Raw genomic sequence first — 22389 nt, 5'->3', positions numbered from 1 at the left:
CAGTAAGAACTTGAAGTGAGTAGACAAAATTTTTGTTACAGAATAAACTAACATCTGTGGAGATAGAATGTACAGAAATAGAATCACTTATTTATCTTATTTGTTTTACTAAATATCATAGACTGTATACCGTAGAATTTTCCTTGAAGATTGTATCTATGTACACTAATGTTTTACAGGAATTAGAGAATTTCTGATGAAGAGAAATGATTCTAACATATTTTTCAAATCATGGTCAAATGAAAACAAAAAGAACATTAAAATTTACTGCAAAGCAAGTTAATGTAGTTCAAAAGTGTCTGTGCTTACAGTTCTATGCATGCTAACAATTCCGTGCATGCTAAAATGTTGAAATGGAAGTTTTGTCTATATTGTTGATATCTCAGTGCCCTTAAGATTCCATCATTTAAAAATATGGGTAAATTAAAGTTCTTTCTGAGGTAATATGCTGGCTTTAGGGGGAAAAAAAGGCAGTAATATGATCAGCTACCAAGGTGATTATTCATTTGCCAGTTTGGGGCTTCTGAAAATTTGCTGTCAGTTTTTAACATTTAAATACTTTAGCTTGGAAAAAAAGAACTGTTTGGAGCACACCGAGAAGTTCAATGTAATTTTGCACCCATAAACATGTCTGATGTTCTCTCTTTTATGCATTTACACTATCTAGTCAGGTAGGGTATAACTTTGCAAATATTCCAGTTAATGATAAAATGCTAGGGAAAGATTATGCAGAATCCTAGAACGCTTTGTCAATTTTGGTGGTTAAAAAAATAGTTTGAGAAATCATTGGATGTTTTGAGCAGAGGAATTGGATGATTTCAATTATAAAAGTTGCAACTCTGGCTACAGTATAAAGAGCAGATGGTGAGGGACAAGATTGGGAATGAAGATACTACTTGGGAATCTGTTGAATTAGCTCAGATGAGAGATAGAAGTGGCTGACATCATGGCAAATCTCTCGTTATATTTTGAATTTTTTAAAATTATGACTAAAAAAAGAAAAAAGGAATGGAATTATCATTTACCATAAGGGTGGGACTGATGAGAAAAACCCCTTGATCAGATAACAAGAGTTTGGATTTCCCTGTCTAAAAGTTGAAATGCCTCTTATACAGTCAAGCAATATTGTCTAGTGAGTGCTGGAGAGAGTTTAGAATTCAGAGGTTAAGGTGGGCAGGGAGGACAGGAAATGGTTGGTAGGATGTTATTAAATGTAGGGTATTTAAGGCAGTGTAATACTTCCAATAGATCTGAAGAAAAGGGATCAGTTAGTAAGTGGCTCTACTAATCTAAGAATCTTCAGGAAATATTCAGTATTTTGTAGCTGCCTGAGCATCTGATTGCACAGGTAGTTAGTACAGCTGTCAACTGAAGGACTGAGAAATTAAGATCCTTCCATATTTACAGACTGGAAAAGTTGGGAGAAATGAATGAAAGAAACTGAGAAGTAGCCACTGGTACAGGGTGAGGCAAACTAAAAGTAGTGGCTTTAAACTAAATGAAGAAAGTATTGCAAGAATAAAAGAAAAGGCACTGTGAGAAATGCTACAAGATGCCATGCAAAATGAGAACTGATGAAATTTGACAATATAGTGATCACTGATGATCTTGATGGGATTGATTTTGTGAACTGATAAGGATGAGAGTCAGATCAAGAAAAGGTCAAGAGGAAATAAAAGTCAGTATAGACAACACTTTCAGGAGAGTTTTGCAAAAAAAAAAAAAAAAAAAGATAGAGGAAAATAGGGGTTTAGGAAAGGGATATAAGTTTAAGATAAGGTGATTAGCCGGAGAGGGCAAACATTGTCGATACAGTAAAGAGTAGGGATGGTTCCAGGAGTGAAGTCCTTGGGCATATGAGTCAGCCTATGATTGGAAGCTGCTGAGACATTCTGTGATTTTTTTTCCTGCAGAGGTTGGATATTTGCATATGAACGTGGACAGGTTTGCAGATTAAATGGTGGTGGGGAAGTTGTTTTTTTTTTTTTTTTTTTTTCCTGATTGGTTCATATCTTTCTAAGGAAATTATGAAGCAAAGACAGTATCTCATACTGAGGATGTGGAAAAGAAAAGCTGTTAGGGAAATACAGAAAGAAGGAAAAAAGTGTTAAAGAAAAAGGTTTTCACCTTTGTGAGATTCCTCCTGTTACAGGCAGCTGAGTTAGTTAGAAAGACTATATACGCAGTGAGACAGGCCTAGGTCCTCTAAGGAGCCAGTGCTGAAGCCCAGAAACTTTGCATCTATGGGGGAAACAGGCTCCTCCTGCCGTGGGCCAAGCCTCAAGATAAAAGATCAAGCAAATGCATCCATACACTAAGGACTGATATTCTAAATAGCTGCCTGGCGCCCTTAGGAAGTCAGGAGTCACCATTCCAACCCCCTTAGGGAAGAGTCCTGCTCTCTAAGCATGCCTGCTTGCCTCCCCATTTGCACTCAATTTAATCAATTTTACCTGAACTTTTCATCTTATTGGCTAGCCATAGTTCTGTCTCACCTTATGCCCATCTACTTTGTAAATTTCCAGTTTTCCCCATAGTAAACCCATCTCATCCCATGATTTAAAATCCCTGGAAAAGACAAGAGTCCTTGGCAATCTACTCGGGACCCCTTCTGTCTTGTTCAGACAGAAGCTTTCTCTCTCTCAATAAATACATTCTGCTCTTAACCTCTGTTGTTTCTGAAATTCATTCTTTGATCTTACAGAGCACAAACTCGTACCGGACATAGTAGTTTCCTTCCCCTATATCACAACCTGGAATCTTTCAGTATTTCAGCATAGCATGCAATTGCTTGCCAGCGCAGAGGAGGCCTGCTCTTTTTTGTGTAGATATCTGCTAGTCATTTATTCCACATTAAGTGCTGTGTTATAACTTTGTCTTAGCAGTCCCTATGAGGATTAGCTTGTGAGTTGAGGACACACTTGGAAGGTTGGTAATTTGACACTTCTGCAAAATAATGTTATTTATATAATGAAGATGAGGAGAAAATTATTTTAATGTACCTTATAAACTAGTGCTTAGGCAGCTGCTTGGCTGACTCACTTCCTGCCTGAATTATAAGTGCAATGGCCACGTGAGAGATAGATGCTGAAGTAGCATATGTGGGCACGCAGAGCAGAAGGAGTTTTGGGCCAGGGTGAGGATGTATGGTTTCTGATCTGGACTCTCACTTTGCACATTTTCTGCCTGTGACTTTGAGCATGTTACTGTGTGCAGATTACTCTTTTTCAACAGTTCTTTCTCATCTAGAGTAGATACTTTTTAATATCAAACTTTTTGGATACTTTTTAATACCATTTCTAAATTCTGAAACTGGAAAACAATTTCATTATTACTCACATGTACGATATCCAAAGAGATTATAGTTATATTTGTTTATTCTTCTCTGGAAGACTAGTTTTAATCTTAATTTAAAGATCTTGTAGGTGCAACACTTCTAGTTTCTCTGTCCATAGGAATATATGTGTAGACTGTACGTGAGCCTCTCTTCCCTCAGCACTGTGGACAGGCTAGAGAAAAGTGAAGGCATCAAGGAAGGTGTGGCAGTCAGGCTCCATTGTCGACTTGCTGGACTTGAGAGCCACTCAGGGCCTTAGTAAAGCACACTTCTGTGTCATGGAGATTTGACCTTTGGCACTGTATCTGGCCCCTTTTCTCTCTGGTGATATTTCCTTCCTCTGCTTCCCAGTTACTATAGAGAATTTTGTTCTTTCTCCATCTTCCACCATGAGATTTCTTCCCTAGAATCAGCCAAAAACAGACTGAATTCCTTGAAACCATGAGCCAAATCAAATTTCTCCTTTAAATTGTAGACACAGGACACTGTGTCCCAGAGATGAAAAGCTGCCTAATGCAGAATGTTTAGAGTTCATTCATGGCCAGTGTGATGGAAACATTGGTTTTAGTTGTAACATGACCCAGGTGTGGCATAAACTGTCTTTTACCAGAAAACATGTATTAATCTTTTCAACACAGCTGTGGACTAACTTTAGCATGTAAATACCATACATGCTTTATAAACACATTATAAATTATATGAACTGGGCTACACTGAACTGAGCATTTTATGAATGGAAATGAATTTGTTATAGTCCATAATGTCCCTCTGGAACAGACATGATGTAGCTAAGAAGCAGTATTCACATAAATGATTTTGCCAGACTCTAACACAAAGAAAAATCAACTCATGTGTGCCAGTTAGCCTGTTAACCTGAGTTTTTGCATTGAGACACAATTTATTCCTAATTAGCTCAAAATAAATGTTCTATATCATAGCTTAGATAAAGATTTTTGGCTAATGTCCACTTTTCCTTATGCTCCATACTATTGAAATACACAAGATTCTTGAACAATACCTTTTAGGAAATAAGGGCATCAACCATCATCCATTGTTTTGACTCACATCGATATGTTGACAAAGGTGGGGCAGAGCTAATTTTCAGCAAATGAATATTGGCTAAGTTACCACTGAATTAATGTAAAATTAAATATTACGTTAAGGCTATTATCAAAAGAGGTCACAGTGATGAATGGCCTATTTAAATGAAACCACCAGAAGGAATTAAAGCTAGAGCCTATCAATTCCAGTCAGTTTTCAAGAGTCCATTTTTATGCAGATTAAACCATACTTCAGGTTAATAAATCAGCATGACATACATTATGACAAGAGCCAAATTCCTTTCTCATTCTTTCTTTCTGTGTAGTTAGAACTACAGCTGGATGGATACAACTTAGGAAGAATATTCTAGTAATGGGGAGAAATGATTCAGACTTCTGGCAGATGATAATTTGGTTCAGATTGCTGGACCTCTGGTCTGAAGTTCGTTTCTTTAAGGATGAGGGTCCCGAGATTTAGGATGACCAATCTTTGCAGACTTATTTATATTGATTATGTTGTTACTATGTGTTGCCCTTATTTTTTCTGCTTTTCCTTTCAAACCCAGCACATACACTACATTTTCTTTAGCTTTCACTAATATATATTTTTTTCTTTCCTTAAATTAAGAGAAATCCATTGAAATATTTCTGGAAAACAGGAGAGCTTTAAGTGAAGTTTCAGTTCAAACAGCTGTGTACATAAAACAGATAAAGCCTATGCTATTTGGTCAGCTGAAAAATGCTGATCCTACGTACGTGATGACATGGAATGATGGATAACACAGCTGGGAGTGCGGGCAGTGGTTCAGTCCTATAAAACCAGCTCTCTGACCTTGGACAAATGACTAAAATTAAAAAGTATAGCAAAGAATATTGTGCATGATAGGCTCTCAATGAATATTTAGCATGAAGTAGAGTGAACTTAAACTTTTCTGATCCAAGACTTCTTTCTAAATAAAGCGGCACATCTTGCAAGATGGAAAATGTGGCAGCTGTAATTGGTCCACCTGCCTACAAAAATGGGCCTTGCTCTGAGTGGTCACACAAAAACATGCTGTGACAAATCACTTCCTGGATTAATTCAGGTTATTCAATGTTTTAAATTTTTATAAAAGCTTTCATCTTTCTGATAGCAGGGCTGTCCCTGTAGCCAAAGGAATGAACATCATTATTTGCCGGAAGATGAAGAACAGAGGAGAATATTGGTGACTTCTCCAAATTGACACAGTTGATTAGTTCCCTTGAGTCTGGGAACTCAGGTCTCCAATAACTAAGGTTGTGTTCTCTCCTGCACCTCTGCTACCACAAGTTGTCACTGTTTCCTTGTACAAACACTTAAAGGTAACATTATTTCCTGAGAAAAAAAGTGGCCAAAAGGAATTACCTTCCAGACCTGAAGACTGTGGACATCTGGAAGGAATGTGCTAGAATGTCCTTTAGGATCGCTGTGGTTTGGCTGTGTTCCTCGTCTTTTTCTCTCATGATGACTGACACAATGAGCAGTGAATGGGAAGGAAGGTAATTGGCTTGGTCCCCAGAAGTGTCACACTGTGGTTGTGGCATGACCCATTTATGTCACGAACAGCATGTCTCACAGAGGGAAGTCTCCTGGAGTTTGGCCAGGGCAGGAGAGAAGCCACATGGTCAGTGAATACTATATGCTGTTGCTGCAGCAGGAAGCAGCCTCCTAGCTGGGTACCATCTTGGGAGTGCTTGATATTGCCAAGGCAAAGGGCAGCCTATGCTTGTGTAGTGAGGGGGTGATACTGTAGGGCTATTGTGACTCCCTCTTATATGTATACGGCTGAAAAAGCAGCTGCCCAAATCTATTTGCTTCAGTTTTCTTCCCTGTTGGGTAGTTTCTGTGCTTTTTCCTGAGTTTTCTTATGCCCCACCTCAACAAATGTTATTAATCTAAAAAATGTTTTCTCTATTTGGTTTATGATTAACTAAATCAGTAAGTATCACCTTGGTTTATAACACACTTTCTATATCTAAGTCTAGAGAGGTCTATCCATTGAAGATAAAATATGCTGTAAAGCTAGATATAAAATTAATTTTTAATACAAAGGAACTAGTAAGTGCTCTCTTGTATATGATATATATTACATATAGGTCTTAGATATATAAATGATAAAAAATTTTGAAATCACTTTAAATTTGTTCCATTCATTTAAAACTTAATCTATATCTATTGGCTTTGATTAAACAAGCATTTTACTGTATAAATGAGTTACACTTGCATATTAGGTAGTAAGTCTATTTGTACTTATTAACACTGTTTCTTAAACTTATAAGAACTCTATAGAAGTCCTTTAATTCTTGTCAGTACAGTTAGACCATGTAAATATGTCAAAGGAATCTATAAGAATAAAAACTAAGTAAATATATATAAGGATTTGTATATTGCTGTGATATTAATTATTGTTAACCTTATGGTATATTAAATACATTTGGGTTTTACAAGAGTACAGGTCTTCTATGATGTGGAATTTAGGAAAACTTGCCATCATACTGATGACCTCCTGATTAAAGTTGTTTAGAAGGACAGACTTTTTCAGGCTTACCTTTATGGCACTATTTTAAAATTATAATAATTAAGTGTGTCCAAACAATATACTTCCCAAGCAATGCTACTTTAAAAACTAAAGATCGGGCAATAGTTATCTATAAAGTAAATCTATAAACAAGTACATTCTACGCAGTTACTGTATTTAAAAAGTAACAAATTTAAATGAGAATTTGTAATATTTTATAATTGGATAAGCTGACCTATGGATATTATTTTATACTAAAATGGAACCTTACAAATATTTTCAGAGCTATAAAAACCTAGTGGTTCTAATACAATTATGTCATCATAATTATGCTAAAATGTTATTCTCCTTGTAGAACTCTATAACTGTTTTCTAATAAAATACTGCAGAACTATGACTTCAAAAAGACAATTTAAGCAGTATATTAAGATGGTAGGCCATAATCTACATAAAGTTAAAATATAACAATGATTTAATGATGACCATGATTAATAGAAAATGTAGTTGTTCTCTAGTCATACTTTGTGTTGTCAAAATATGTAGTATTTGAAAAGACTGTAGTATTTAAGATTAAAACCTAAACTACTCAATTCAAGATTGATGTAACTGAACCTGTGGCTATTCAACAACTGAACCTTGGGAGAGCAAAGTGGAAAAAAATTAACTGAGCTAATACAATTAGTAGTTTGGTCCTTGAACTTCAGGATCAACCAAGACCCCAGGGCATGATGCCACTCCCCTAAAAGGATCCTACTTCTCTGATTAGTCAGCCAACCTCCTTACCAGAAAGACTGTCTGTAAGATAGTAGAGGACAAAAGGCAACCAGTATACACTGGCTTAAAAAGAAGAGACTACTAAAACATACTTCAGGACTACTACAGAGAGAAATGTCCCCTAAGTTTCTACATGAATAAGTCAAACAAAGATTATGGTTAAACAAGGGTCATAACTCATCCTGGCAGATGAGACAAGTGATAGAGGAAAATAAAAGGACAAATCAGATCAGTTAAGAGTCTTTCCATATGTTCAGCAAAGTAATCTTTGAGGAGCCTTAACTGACCTTGACAAATAGATATAAATATATTCATTTTCATTATTAGGTAAACATTAACTCGATTATAAATACCCAGGAGAAAAGAGAGTGAGAGAGTAAGAGAGAGAAATAGAGCATGAGTGTATGAGATATAATAATATAATAATAATAATAGTAATAAATAAAAATCTGTGTTAGAAATAAAAAAAGGAGCTCCAAAGACTACATCAACAGCTTTAGAAATATTTTGATACCCAGTCCTGTTAACCTTGCACAAAAATGTGTCCCTCAGCCTCTCTTATTATATTCCCAGGATGTTATTTGACAGTATTTTTAAATACCTCTCAGGTAAAGATTTAGCTTCTTTTATGCCTACAAAATGAAAAAGAAATATTCCTTTAGCTATATAAATATTCCAGCTATTAAGTTTTGTTACCTTGGAGATACACACTATTTTCTATTTGTTTATATTATCTAAGGTCAATAATTGCAAAAGGTCTTCTGGACTAAAAATATAGCCTTATAAAATTTTACAAAAATTTAAATGTCCAACTGTCAAAATATATAAATATATTTATTTAGTATTTTCATCACCAGCATAATTTAAATAGGTTTCTTACAGATAAAACAGGGAAGATCTGTATGCTTCAAACTTTACCTGCTGCATTTTGGTAGAGTTGCATTTTGGTCCAAACAAATAGGTGGTAATAGTAAATGTAAAAGGTATGTGCCAAATGTCACTGACTTCTAGCAAATTTTGGAGTCACTATTTATCAATATTCTGCTGTTGATTTCTGTCCCTGGGTTATTTAACAAAGTTATAAAATAAATTTTAAGTGTCAGTGACTTGGTGATGTCTTTTCCTCCTTTTCCAGGCTATCAAAAGATTATTTTAATTTAATTTAATTTAATTTTACTATTTTATTTTTTTTTATTGGTACTGGGGATTAAACTCATAACCATGCGCTTACAAGGCAGAAGCTTACACCACTGAACTAAATCTCCGGCCCCTTATCAAAAGATTATTCTTCATCAAACAAAACATAGCTTCCTTGGTCCCCTTTAGATCAGTCAGGGTAAATCTTTGATCTGTGGCTTGGCAAAATCAATGCCCCTTCTTAGCCTGAAGCTGTTAATAAGAAGATGCACCACTGGGCTTTCTGCACCCTCGTAAGACCAGGGGGCAAAAATCAGGGCAGTGTGAGGTAGAATAGAACAAATAAGAGATCAGTAAAAAGAAGACAACGAAGTCATAACTAAATATTGTATTTTTAAGAAGACCACATCTTTTGGATCTCAAAGTTATACAAGTCTGTCCGTATCAGTGTTCCCTTGTTAAATTTAGGCTCCTTTTCTTCCAGACCCATCACACTCAAAATTCCCCAGAAATAATAAAAGTCTATAAGTTGGTTTAACTGAGAAAGCGAAGAGCAGAAACCTGGCACTAAAATAAAGGAACAGGCTGAAAGAATCCAAACAATGTTTAAATTACCTACTCAAAAGAAGGGAGGAAGGAAAGAAAGAAAGAGAGAGAGAGAGAAAGAAAGAAAGAAAAAAAGAAAGAAAGAAAAGAGAGAGAGAAAAGAAAAGAAAAGAGAAAGAAAGCAACTTGTGGTTGAATGGGCTACTACCCTCCTGGAAAGTGGTTCACTCTTCCTGGAGTTTCCAACTGTTAAGAAAAGCATGGATGCTCCCTCACCTCTCTCTCCCAAGGCCCACAGTTATATTTCTTTAAGTGTATATTTTTAAATTTCTGCCTAAAGCCCTTCATGTTCCTCTCATTGCTCAGTCCTGAAAATTCTTTTTTCATGATGGGGATTTGTGAATCTACATATTGTCTCCCTGGTGTAAAAAATAGACAGAGTAAACGGGAGCCAAAATGTACAGTAGCTATTGTGAAAGTGAAAGGGGAAGAAACGTCTCAAAAGGAAACAACAACTGGCCTGAGGGAAACGAGAAAAGAAAAAACGAAAAGAATATATATATATATATATATACATATATATATGTATATATATATATATATAATAGATAATTATACTAGTAATCTTTGTTAGTTCATCAAAAAGAACAGTTTGTGCTTTCGTTGTTTGATCATTTTTTCATGCCTATATCTTGTAATCTGAGCAGCTACTTTGAAGATAACAATATGCAATATATTAACTGTCGTTAATCTATTATATTGCTTTGAAATTCTGTATCATCATTTTTTGCTTTTCATTTTAAAATAAAAGAAAAATGATGGGTTGATTTCTTGTCTCAGCCTTAGGAACCTCCTCACACCGTGCTCAGTGACAGGGTTGCAAGTAATTCGGCAACTCCCAAATCACATTTTTTTTTAACACTTCCTTTATACCTGAGCTAGTAATTTATACACATTTTGTAATTTAATTCTCACAGAAAGCCTACAGATTAATAACTATTATTTACTCAATTTTGCCTACAGGTTAGAATGCCCAAAATGCTCAAAAATTACTTATCTTCCCAGAAGGAATTTGTAAGGAAACTAACAATGCGTCTGTCAGTCTTTCAAGCCCACATTATTAAATGATCATTATCCTCTCAATAGATTTTATAATACCTTATTTGGAAATTAAGTGCATGTATTTCTATTCATTCCCTTATGTATAGGTGTAACATATATTTATAAACTATGAATGAATCTAGTAATTAAATGTTACATTATATACAGTATATTACATGTATATTATATAAAATCTATCATCACCTTTTTGAATATGTTAGATTTAGAAACAGAAGGGAGAATAGGAACAAATTTAGAGAAAGGAAAAGGGCTCAGGGAAGAAAACCTGTGACCTTCCATACTGTGTCCAAACAGCTGAATGCATTCAGAAGGAGAAGCATGAGGAGCGAGGAGGATTCCGGGAGGCCCTCTAACACCTTCCCTGTCTCCAGACAGCTCCAGACTGAAGCTATTCTGAAAGCATTTATGTGGAATTTGAAATGAAAACTTAGCTGCTTACTCTTTAATAGAAGACAAACAAAATGCAGTACAGTCTGTGAGTTGATTCTGAGCAAGGTGTCTTTTTTAAAAAATGCATCACATCAGGAGGTGAACACACATTTGAAAGGGTTTAGAATGCACACAAAGTCTGTTCTTTGACCTTGACTGATCCCAGAGAATGCAAATCCCCACAGCAAGAAACTATCACCCATATCTATAAATAAAGTAAAAGGAAAATGAGCAATAAATGAGCTGAATTTAGGTGTTTTGTGACTTCTGCAGATTGATGAAAGAAAAACCACTGCAACTCAAGGTTAAGATTCATGACATAAGTAAAAAATGCAAAAACTATTCTTTCTGAGCCTTCTTTGTGGGCTGCTTGTCCATGAAGCTGCTCTGAAAGAAAATGTGTTTAGTGGAGAAAAAAGAAGCATCACTCTAAGATCTTAGCTCTGCTGTGCTTAATTCTTTTTCACAATGACAAACAGAGACCACAGTTGAAGCTTTTGAAGTTAGGTTTAATCTAAGAAAAGATTCATAAGCTTTTAACAAGACCTCTGGATGGAAAAGCTGCATCAGGATTTTTTTTTTTTTTTTTTTGTATGTCTTCTGAGTTTCACAGAACAAAAAGCAGTGGGAAACGGGAGAAGTGTAGGTCATTATTAACTGGAGTAAAAGTGATGACTTTCCTTTTTCTTGTTCATTCTTAATAAATTATGTGCTTTCAGCTAAAAATAAATGGTGCACAGCATTCATATCCATTTCACATTTCAGGTTAACTCTTTCTTTTTTCTCTCAGCTTCACATGAGCCTGGTACTTTCTGAAGTCCGACTTTTAATTGAAATAATCCGGAATCCTAGATAATGAAGCTTTTCCATTTAAGCCAAGGATAAGAAGATGGATACGGGTAAGGGAATTTCCTCTGTTGCCAACCATAACTAATATAGGCTTGCAGTGCAACCTGCAGGAGGAGATTTTTCCAACTAATGTATTAGCAAATGCTTATCAACTGACTTTAGAACAGAGAAAGAATGACAAAGAAAGAAAGGAGAAGAAAAGAAAAAGAACACTTTGATTATGGTATTTTATTAATTCCTTTAGTATGAATCCACTAATTAATGTTGATTTCAATCCATCACTGCTTTGATAAATAACTAGGAACTTCTCCAAATTTTGCTAGGAAAACTAAAGGATCTGACTTTGAGGAATCAATTACTCTACCTTTTAACTAATATTTCATTTTAAAAGCTTTCCAATCAAAATTGGGAATAAACATTTTAATAAGCAAAATCTATCACCTCCATCACCATTGTCATAAAAATTAATTAAGATATCAGGATTAAAAATTGAACCCTACAACACATCATTGGCGACTATACCAAAGTTATGTCATAGCAATTTGAGATCTGAAGAGAAGACTTTGTATCAAAAAAATTAGCCAGTTCTTCCTTTTAGCTGGCTGTGAGTAATATTTAACATGTTTTCTTCTTCCTCATAGGCTTTCCAAAAAGGAATGAAATCCAACCAATTTTTATCTAAACAAAAATAATTTATTATGTTTAACCAAAAGTTGATATATTTTGACAGACATGCTGAGTGTGTTCATCATTGCAAATTTCCAGTAGTAGCATTTCCTTAATTTGTCTAAAACATTCTCATACTTATTACCTGTCATTCATACCACTTTTTCCTGGATAGCAGCTAACAAAGAACACAAGGTTCTTTCTTGGTTAGTGAGTCAACTTGTAAATTTCAGCCTTGACTTTTAGATTTCAGTAAATCTTTTTGATTAGAGTTGGGGCATTCTTAACAACTACTCACTCAGTGATGAGTGAGGACAATAATATCAATGCTATTTTAATTTCAAGGCATTGAAAAGGAAATGATGGATTTAAGCACCATGGGGAGATGTATACATCTTTACAACAATAGTTGCTTTGATCTGTGTCAGCACCAGGCACAGGCACAGAACATTCAGGAAGAAATTTGAGTTTAAGATTGTGTAAGATTGGGGCTGGGGATTTAGCTCAGTGACATAAACACCTGCTTTGCAAGTGCATGGTCATGAGTTCGATTCCCAGATTGTGTAAGATAATTGAAGCAAGCGTTGTGTTTCCAGTCCTAAGTATTAAAATGTAAATTTTCCTATTATCTGAATCTTGGAACCTGGTTATTTTCCTTGTATCAGAGCCAAAACACTGGTGCATAGCAGAACGTACATATGCTGTTCTGATAAGATGACAGACTTGTCTCAGTGTGCTCTAGATTTTCTCATTTTAGATTTGAAATCCTCATGTCCAGGAAATCTTTTCAAGTCTTAGGCAGCAGGCACAGTTCATTGATCTCCCAACACCTGAAAGTTCAGGAGAAAACATTCCCAAAATTGTGTGTGTGTGTGTGTGTGTGTGTGTGCATATGGGTTTGTGTGTGTGTGTTATAAACTTAGATTGCTGTTAACTAATCTATGTTTGAGTCATTCTGTTGCTTAAATAGATTATTTTTATCTCCTGTGCCAATATTAATTTCATATATTTTTATCTTGTCTACAAAGATGCCATAAAGCCTTGTTTTCCTGAAATATGGATATAATAAACCAAATATAAATTTCAGCATTTTTATAAACATGGCGAAAATGACATAAAATGTCATCAGATGACATTCTTTGGAATTTTGAACATAAGGTTATGTTAAACACTTGTTCAACAGAGTAGAACCTGCTTTCTCATTTTGCTACCAACGACTTTTCAGCTTACTGTCAATTTGTACTTGTAGAAGATACTTGGCTTTGCAGTTTAGACAAATCTGGTCCTGAATTTAGTGTCTTACACTTGCCCAAATCATAGCTTTCTCCACCCTCAACTTTAATTTCTTCTGCAAATCTGCCCTTTATAGGGAGCTTATAATATTTTATATACTATCAAAGGGTCTGTGTCTTAGTTACTTTTTACTTGTCACTGAGACAAAATACCTGAAGCCCAAATTGAGAAAGGAAAGGTTTATTTCTTACAGTTTTTGGAGGTTTCAGTCCACACTCAGTTGGCTCCAAGGCAAGCGGGCATGGCTGGGCTGCAGTTCATGGCAGTTGCAAACAGCAAGCAGGAACCAGCAAAGAACAAGACACTCCTACTTCCTGCCATTACATCACATCCTGGCCCCACCCCTAGGTGGGTGTAGCACTAACACCATCAATCCAAGCACTAGACAATGAACCAATCACAAATGCACAATGCAAACTCATGAGTCCTGGGGGACACAGACATAAACCATGACAGTCTGATCCATGGTTGATATATAATAATAGTTTACTTATCAGCATTTAATAAAAATCAGGACTGTTTTGACCATAGTCATAGGAATTACAGTCTGATTCCTAATCTTCCCTTCACAATTTTCTCTACTTATTAACAATAGTTTTATACATATATAGGTGAAGCAATGTAAAAGATGCTCATAATAAAGGAGAGACTTTTATATAGTGAAGTTTTCATTTGCACAAAACCAATCTTTGAAATGCTGATAAAGAAATGTGTCAAGTTGCTATTTAATATAGAACTTAAGATTGACTAATACTCTGCTCAATATAAATGCAAATGTTCAGCTGATCTACTAATTTTTATGTTGACAAGTGTCTTACTTACTTTTCTCATTGCTGAGACAAAATACCCAATACCCTATGTTAAAGGAGGAAAGAACTGTTTAACTTACAATTTGTAGAGGTATCATTCCATAATTGGCTGTCTGTAAAGCAGGATGGTGTGGTAGAGGAGGAAGCTTTCATGGTGCTGAAAGACACCAAAAGCAACAAGAAAGGAAGAGAGAGTAAGACTCTTTCTGTCCTATATTGTAATGAGGCTACCTGCCCTAGAGCAGGTGAAACACTTGCCCCCTCAATCCCTGCACTAGACCATGAAGCAATTACAAACTCTAGATTCAGCTGCCTCAGAAAAGCCCACTCTCCTATGACTGCATGAGGCTTTGGGAAGGCACTCAGACAAACAATAATAGGTGTAAACATGCTTTTGAGAGGGACTATGAAGCCTGTATTTTCAGGTTCATTCAACACTACTTTTTATTATTATTTCAATACCTGTGAGCACTATTACATGGATTCAAATCATTATAAGTTGCATCAAGCTGCCAGGCCCAGACAAGCTAATTGTTTGGCAGAGAGATAGAAAGAGAGAGAGAGACACAGACAGACAGAGACAGAGAGAAAGACAGAGAGACAGACAGGGAGACAGAGACAGAGAGACAGACAGAGTGTTCCAGAGCTAGAGTCTGTGCTAGTATGATTCCTCTTGTTTCCACTTTTATTCTACCTGCACTCCCGTACAATTGGATTATGGTGTCACTCACATTCAGGTTGGGTCTCTCCCCTCAGTTTATTGTCTTACAAGCCAATCTTCTCTAGAAACACCCCCTCCAGATATGCCCTCTGTGCTTTACTAATGGTTAGGGATTTCTTAAATGAATTAAGTTGACAGCCAGGACTAACCGTTATAGAGAGGATGAAGCACAATAGTCTTACTTTACCATGACTTAACTCTTCCCTTTATACACTCAGATGTGAAGTTCACATTATTTCTATTTGTTCTCCATTGTTTCTTGATACCATCATTATTATTCAAGCGATTCAGGAGAGTAAGAACTGCCAAAGTAAACTGTTTTCTCATGGAAGTGGGAATGGCTAATGAAAAGAGCTTCGGTCCTTTTGAATCTCAGCTATTCCATTTGATAGTGATGAGACACTGTGCGAATTATTTAATTCCTCTGAGGGGTCAGTTTCATTATATTGTTGTTGCCAATTTCATTTTGCTGTAGAGATTCTTCTGAGTAATATATTAACAAGAGATAAGAAAAGAAACAACTTCATGAAGAATGAGAAACCATAATACAATTGAGAAGAAAGAACATTTAAACATTGGACATGAAAATTAACTAATTGGAAAGCCTGATAAAACTATAATGATTATAATTAAAACTCTGTTAATAAACATTAAATATTTAAAAATGAATGATCCAGATATGCAAACATACATAAACAGAAATGAATATATTGAATAAAAATAGTTGCCAAATGAGATCTGTTACATCTTAAAATATTTGTCTAAAACTTGACATATGGCAAAACTCATTACATATTTTTATACATTGGTAATATAAATTTGTTTGTACAGTTAGTGTACTTAATAATAGTATACAACATACTTAACAATGTTAGACAGCAACTTTGTTCCTGAGAAGGTTGGTAAGAGAGGAACCAGAAAGGTTTTTTTAATAGAAAGTTTTACTTAGGAGGCACGTATGACGTTTTCTTGAAAGTGAAAGATTCTGTTGCGTGGAAAAATACCAATACACATTTAACAATTAGTTCAGGTGTACATAAGCACTTCTGCTACTTTGTCTACATTTTTTGAACACTTTTGTATATTTTATTTCATATTTTTCAAAAGAAATAAGTTAATTTGAACAATTTTAGGGCAACTCTTCTCATTGTGCAACGATTGGGAAATCTCATATGGTAGGTTCTGAAACTGAAGGATTTAGCCACCAATATGTCCCTTATTTAAATAGCTTTTTCTATTTCGTGTTTACAACACAACTCTCCTTGGGGGTCTCTCTTAATTTTACGTCTTGAGAGTTTCTGATTCTGAGTCAATGGAGCTGAGACAATATACATTGCACAAATATTGCTGGGAAATACTGGAGCATGAATTTAACAAACTTTTCCTTTTTACTGTAGACTGCACCACAATGACTTGTTTCTTAAGAGTAAAACTCTTAAATTAGAAGATGACATCCCTATGTTTATCAAGCTAACAGAGGTATATTCAAGTCATTTCAAATCATCACTGAGGATCTACCATGTGCCAGGCACTATGCTAGGCTGTGGAAGGGAAAGGAAGAATCATGGCATATTGTTTTGCTTCCAAAGTATTTATATTAATGTTGACACCAAAAATAAACAAACAAGCAAGCAGAGTAGTAAAGTAAAAAGTAAAAAAGTGTCTTAGTTACTTTTCTCATTGCTGAGACAAAATACCTAACACCCAATATTAAAGGAGAAAAAAGATTAGCTTACAATTTGTAGAGGTTTCAGTTCACAGTTGGCTGGTTCCAGGGCAATATGGCATGGCAGAAGGAGATCAAAAAGGAGAACCAATTCATAGCATGCAGAAGACAGCAAAAGCAATGAGTGAGGGGAAGACAAGCCTCTTTCATTGCTTGTATTGTATCTGGTCTACCAGGATGAAGGTGGCGCCAGTCCAATCAGTGGATTGATTTATTATCACACACAATTAATCCTAACACTCTTAATCGTACCAGTGCAGTGTGAAGCAATCACACACTTTAGTTTCAGCTACCCCTACCTATAACTGCACGAGGCTGTGGGGAGATATCTAGACACGAACTATAACAATAACATTTCCAATGTAAAAAAAGATACAGAAAAGCAGAACTAAATGGAAAAATGAATTATACAGATAAGAAATGCCATACACTTTGAAAAGCAAGTGAAGTATGTCAGATTATAACAAATTAAGAAGACAAGCCTGGTTTAATGTTTTATATGTATTAAAGGATATGTTGGATTTGAAGACTGCCTGCGCATAAGATGTCGTTTGACAAGAGTCTAAATAAACACATGACAATAACAAAATGCATGGTGTGTCTAGTAGAGAATGTGTGATACGAAAGCATTAGGAAGTGGAGCCAGAAGTTACAGAAGCTAAGCTTGAGTAATTTGGGCAATTCTGACAGTCTGCTTAAGACAAGGAAAACTGCTAGAACTCTTGATATAAGAAGACATTTGGCCTGGCTATAAGGAATGAAGAAGAAATAAAAGTAAGGAGGCCATGAGACGGGTGAGATTGTGGCGAAGTCCAAGAAAGTCTTTCCCTACTTCAGAAGAACCCTGCACAGAAAAGGACTGGCTGAGTCACAAGTGCCAGGCTTCCTCTTACTGCTCCCTAAACACGTGGCTTTCTCACCCTCAACTCATCAAGAACTTGTTCTTTAGAGACAGTTTAGAAAAATTCTATCGCATGATGCTACTAATTCTCTGTGAAAAAATTTTACTGCCCTGAAGCTTCACTTGCTTACTTGTAATCGAACTCCTTTAAAAATATTAAAGCCCACACGCAGAATCCTTGGATATGGGGACTCATCACTATAATCTGCATCGCCCGATTAATGATGGCCTTGTAGCAGGTGCTCAGTAAGTGCTTGTCAGCGAAAGAATGATGGTGAGAGGAAGATTCATGATTCAAGAGTGATTTTTGTAGGTTTTTGTCTACATTCTTATAATGTAAAAACCATAATAACTAGTTTATGCTCAGAGAACTTCAAAGCAAAATGTTGGTGCCAATGACTAGCAGAAAATGTTACCTTAAGGAAATTAAATCTTGTACTGAAGAAAAGAAATGAAAATCTTTTCTCTCTTAGCCTAAACACCCACAGGACTGATGGAGAATTCTTTCATATCAATTGAAAGAGTATATCCTTCAGGTTCTAATATACCAGCAATATCTCCAGGGTCCCCTTCCTTCCTGTGCCAGCATTCTTATGAGTTTAAGTTACTGAATTCATAACGCAAGTCAATATTCTTTTCATATAAGTACTCAGCTAGGGTAGTCATACACTTATTCTACTATAACTTTTAATATCTAAAATATTTATGGATCTTACCATAGGGACCAATCTTCATAGTGTGCTTCAAGAACCACAGTAAGTATGTCTCATAACTTTATGTGCCAAATTTTGTTTAAAGTTTTATGATACAGACCACTAATTTTTAAAACTGAACATTAAGATGCTTCCTAAGACTAGAGCAGATGTTTTTTACATAATCAGACCTTATGTAGTAATAAGCCAGAAATGTAAACTGAATTTCAGATAAACTATTCACCTACGATTAACTAATGTGTAACTGAATCAAAAGTATATGATTTATTTATATTCCTTATGCTGTGTAAAAATATATTGAAATCATTTGGGAGATTTCAGTATCTTTGTATTTTAACTTGGTAAGCTGCCTCCTACTAAACCTTCTTTGGAAAAAGTAAAGTTAAAGAGGAAGGGGGAGCACAGGTTACCCCATCTTGGAAGCAAGGGGGAAGGATTACTTATGAGGGGATGGTTAGGTAAGACCATCAAGAGTAAATGATGATAGCAGTGGTGAAAATCACTACTTAATCAAATTGGTATTTATTTGAGCTGTGGTGGCAAATCCAGAAACTGAAGTATGACTGCAAAAGGCTGTGTTTCCTACTCCAAAAAGATTGTGTTCCTATTAATTCACCCCTGTCAGAAATATTTTAGCAGGAGCTTAAGCCTATCATAATGATATTAAAATGAAGACTTAATCCTTTTAAAGAAATGTGACTTAAATTCACTAAAAGCAATGGGTGAATGGTACTATATGTTTTTTGGGGAGTTTGGGAAGAGAAAGGAAAGAAGAGAAGAAATAACTCAGTAGGAATATAGTGTAGGAAAAACAAATGAACTTTAAGACGTAACTGTGCTTAACTTTACAGTTTTGCTTCCAAAACTGGTTCAGGATCCTTTCTTAAAAATATTTGAAGAATAAGAAAAGCAACTATAATAGTGGTTCTGTTTTCCTCCCCAAAGTCCTACAGGGCAGCTTTAGAAAGTTCACTTGACCTTGAAACTACTTAGATAAAAATTTCATGGGGTAAAACTGTTGTGAAGAGACTGAGTGTGTCTTTTAAAAGGACCAGCCACCATAATGCCACACAGTAACATAAACAGTCCATGTATTCTGGGCTGCATCAGACATATCTCAGTGAACCCAGTTTAAGTACTGTTGCTTCCCAAGTAGACACTGGTATGCTGTAGAAAATGAAGACTCCTTGGCTTGTTAAAATAATTGGCTAGCTTTCCCTCACCATATCAATGCCAGTGATAAGTCAGCTCAAAAAGAGTAAAGGTGTACATAGGCTCATAGTTTTGGAGATGTTTCCGTTCATGATCATTTGACCTCATTGCTTGGGGCCAAAGGTGAGGTTGCACATCATGGCAGAAGCACATAGCACAGGAGAATACTTAACTTGTGGTGGGGAGAGAAAGAGAGAGAGAGAGAGAGAGAGAGAGAGAGAGAGAGAGAGAGATTGAGAGACAGAGACAGAGACAGAGAGACAAAGAGACAGACAGAGAAAGAGAAAGAGAGAGGGAGGGAATGGCTAGGTCCCCTATGTCCTTCATAGTATACCCCCAGTCACCTAAGAACTTCATAGTAGGTCCCACTTCTTAAAAGTTTCTACCACTTCTCAATGACAAAAGCAGCAGAACACGCCTTTAACTGTATTTGGGGATCATTCCAGATACACACTATCAGAGAAATAAAGAAATGAAGAAGGCAAAGAAGAAGGAGGAGGAGGAGAAGGAAGAAGAAGAGTGTCTCGTTACTTGACTATTAGAAGATTATTCTGAGGTGTTTACAAGTAACAAAAGTGTCCCCTCAATGAAAAGCTAGAAGTTTCTTCTTTTACATGACAACAAAGGTTCTTCCTTTTTTCTGTGGAAATTAGAATCTCTGTGAAAGGAACAACATGGAGGCTTCATCATGGATGGCTCCTATCAGCCTCTGGCAAAGAAATCGCCATCCGGTCCAGTGAACTATTGATACCTGCTGCTCAGGAAACACTGGTTGATGGTAATAGTAATGATAATGGTGATGATAATAGTAGGGAAGACTTTGCTTCAAAGAAACATTATCTGTGTTTGTGGGCATAGAGATTTCAAATTATATGGCACTTGAGTCAAATTTTCCTTGGAAATGAGGCTGTCACACTTTACTCCATGTTAAAGAAAGTTTTCAGCTCTTTACTTACTATATAGAAATTCTGAAACAACGGTGTTTGAAAGTGCTTGCCTTTACTCTCTGTTAGTAGTCATTCCAGAGCTATATAATAGAATGCGTTAGTAAAATGAATGGAAAATCTGTCCATTTTGGTAAAAGGAAAAAGATTTTTTAAAATCTAAACTGCCTAGGTTGGAGAAGTATGCTGAAATGTAGATTAAAAACTTAGATGTAGATTTAATCCATATATTTCTCAAATAAAGACTCTTACCAGAATCTTTAAATTTTAGCATGTGCTGAGTTTATCCTGAATACTCACAATCACTGTTTTTCCCTTCCAAGTTCTGTAAGCCACAGATATGATAGACAGTTTTCGTGTGCAGTTGCAAAATTTCTATTTGTTAGCAGTAGTGGTGTTGTCAAGAAAAATCTCTTTTCAAGGTATTCTTGGAAAAATTTCTCAAATTTATTTCAAGAGATTGGAACCTGAGGTTGTATAATGGGGTATTTTGGGACCTAAGGGACAAAGGAAGGGTGGCACACATAAACATTTTGTCAAAGGAAAGTAATGTAAAGTAAATTTAGCAAAAATATGTTCAATGTTTATTCAAATATATCTTAAAATAAACCAGGATAAATAGAAAAATTTGTGCCTTGTAGTTAACAAGCAAAAGAACAGGACTCTGGGCTTCTTCTAGTTAGCCTGCACATTAGGCATAGATACCACCAGTTAATGCATGCATTCATTCATTCAATTGACAATGACTAATTAAACTTTAATTATGCATCAGTTTCTGTAATAAAATCTTCTGTTTAAAGAAAAAAAAAAATACCACCCTTATCTGCAAGGAGTTTCCCTCTTGAAGGGAAAGAGGTATACAAATATGCACTTATAATAATGGAATATGTGAGGTAGAAAGTATCACCAAAATCAATAGTGAATGTTTAAAGGAAAATTTTTAAAAATTGTTGCAGGAAAAGACATATTATTTTTAATCTCCCTCAAAAAATCTAGCTCTGTATACACTTATCCTATCATTCTTGTTGATAGAACTGTGGGGGACCAGCGGCGGCTGAAAAGATAGGAAGTATGAAATATAAAGACCTTTATTTTGAGAATGAGGGGAGAGACACCCCCGATCCCCTGAGGCGTGGCATCTGCACCCTGGTCGGTGATTTCTCCATGGAATACATGGAGTGGGGCCTATATGTAGCTTAGGTTAGGGGTGGTGCCTGAGGGGGCATTAGGGATGCACAGGTAGCCCATTGGCACTAGTTTGGCCCCAGAGGTAGATTTCTAGGGGTGGAGGAGATAGAGCCCCTTGGTTCCGGCTGAGGCTTTTCCAGCTACAGTGTCCGGCCTGGGCCAAAACTCTTTCACTTGCCACTTAGTGAAGCAGTTCTAGAAGAACTCTTGTGAATGTCTTTTCGTAGTGCCTTTGATGCCATGAATTAATTCAAATGGCTATGGTAATTTGTGTCAAATGAAACATTAAGGTGCTACACAACCACCTTATTCATAGGCTCTGGTATCATGGGACTGCTGGCTCTTCTCCAAAGCTGAAAGGACCATGAAAGGTAAAATTCAAGACACTGAGACAGCTATGACGGACAAACAAAGGCATGAGAAAAGGACTTCCAGAACTGATTCA

The 22389-nt window shown here is 35.9% G+C and overlaps 1 long non-coding RNA gene across 1 annotated transcript in view; it reads left to right on the top strand.

Moving 5' to 3' along the window:
* The window catches only part of LOC134471873 (uncharacterized), a 59875-nt gene that overhangs the window by 21591 nt on the left and 15895 nt on the right, over positions 1-22389 (top strand). Inside the window, exon 2 of the long non-coding RNA XR_010041580.1 lies at positions 11713-11821. This is a non-coding gene — a long non-coding RNA (uncharacterized LOC134471873). The remainder of the gene's footprint in view (positions 1-11712; positions 11822-22389) is intronic.

This window comes from Cavia porcellus, unplaced genomic scaffold, assembly GCF_034190915.1.
Source record: "Cavia porcellus strain 051 isolate PalLab524CR breed Dunkin Hartley unplaced genomic scaffold, mCavPor4.1 scaffold_20, whole genome shotgun sequence".
Taxonomy (NCBI): Eukaryota; Metazoa; Chordata; class Mammalia; order Rodentia; family Caviidae; genus Cavia; species Cavia porcellus.
Note: the sequence above shows the minus strand (reverse complement) of the source record. Positions and strands in the feature narration are given on the sequence as shown.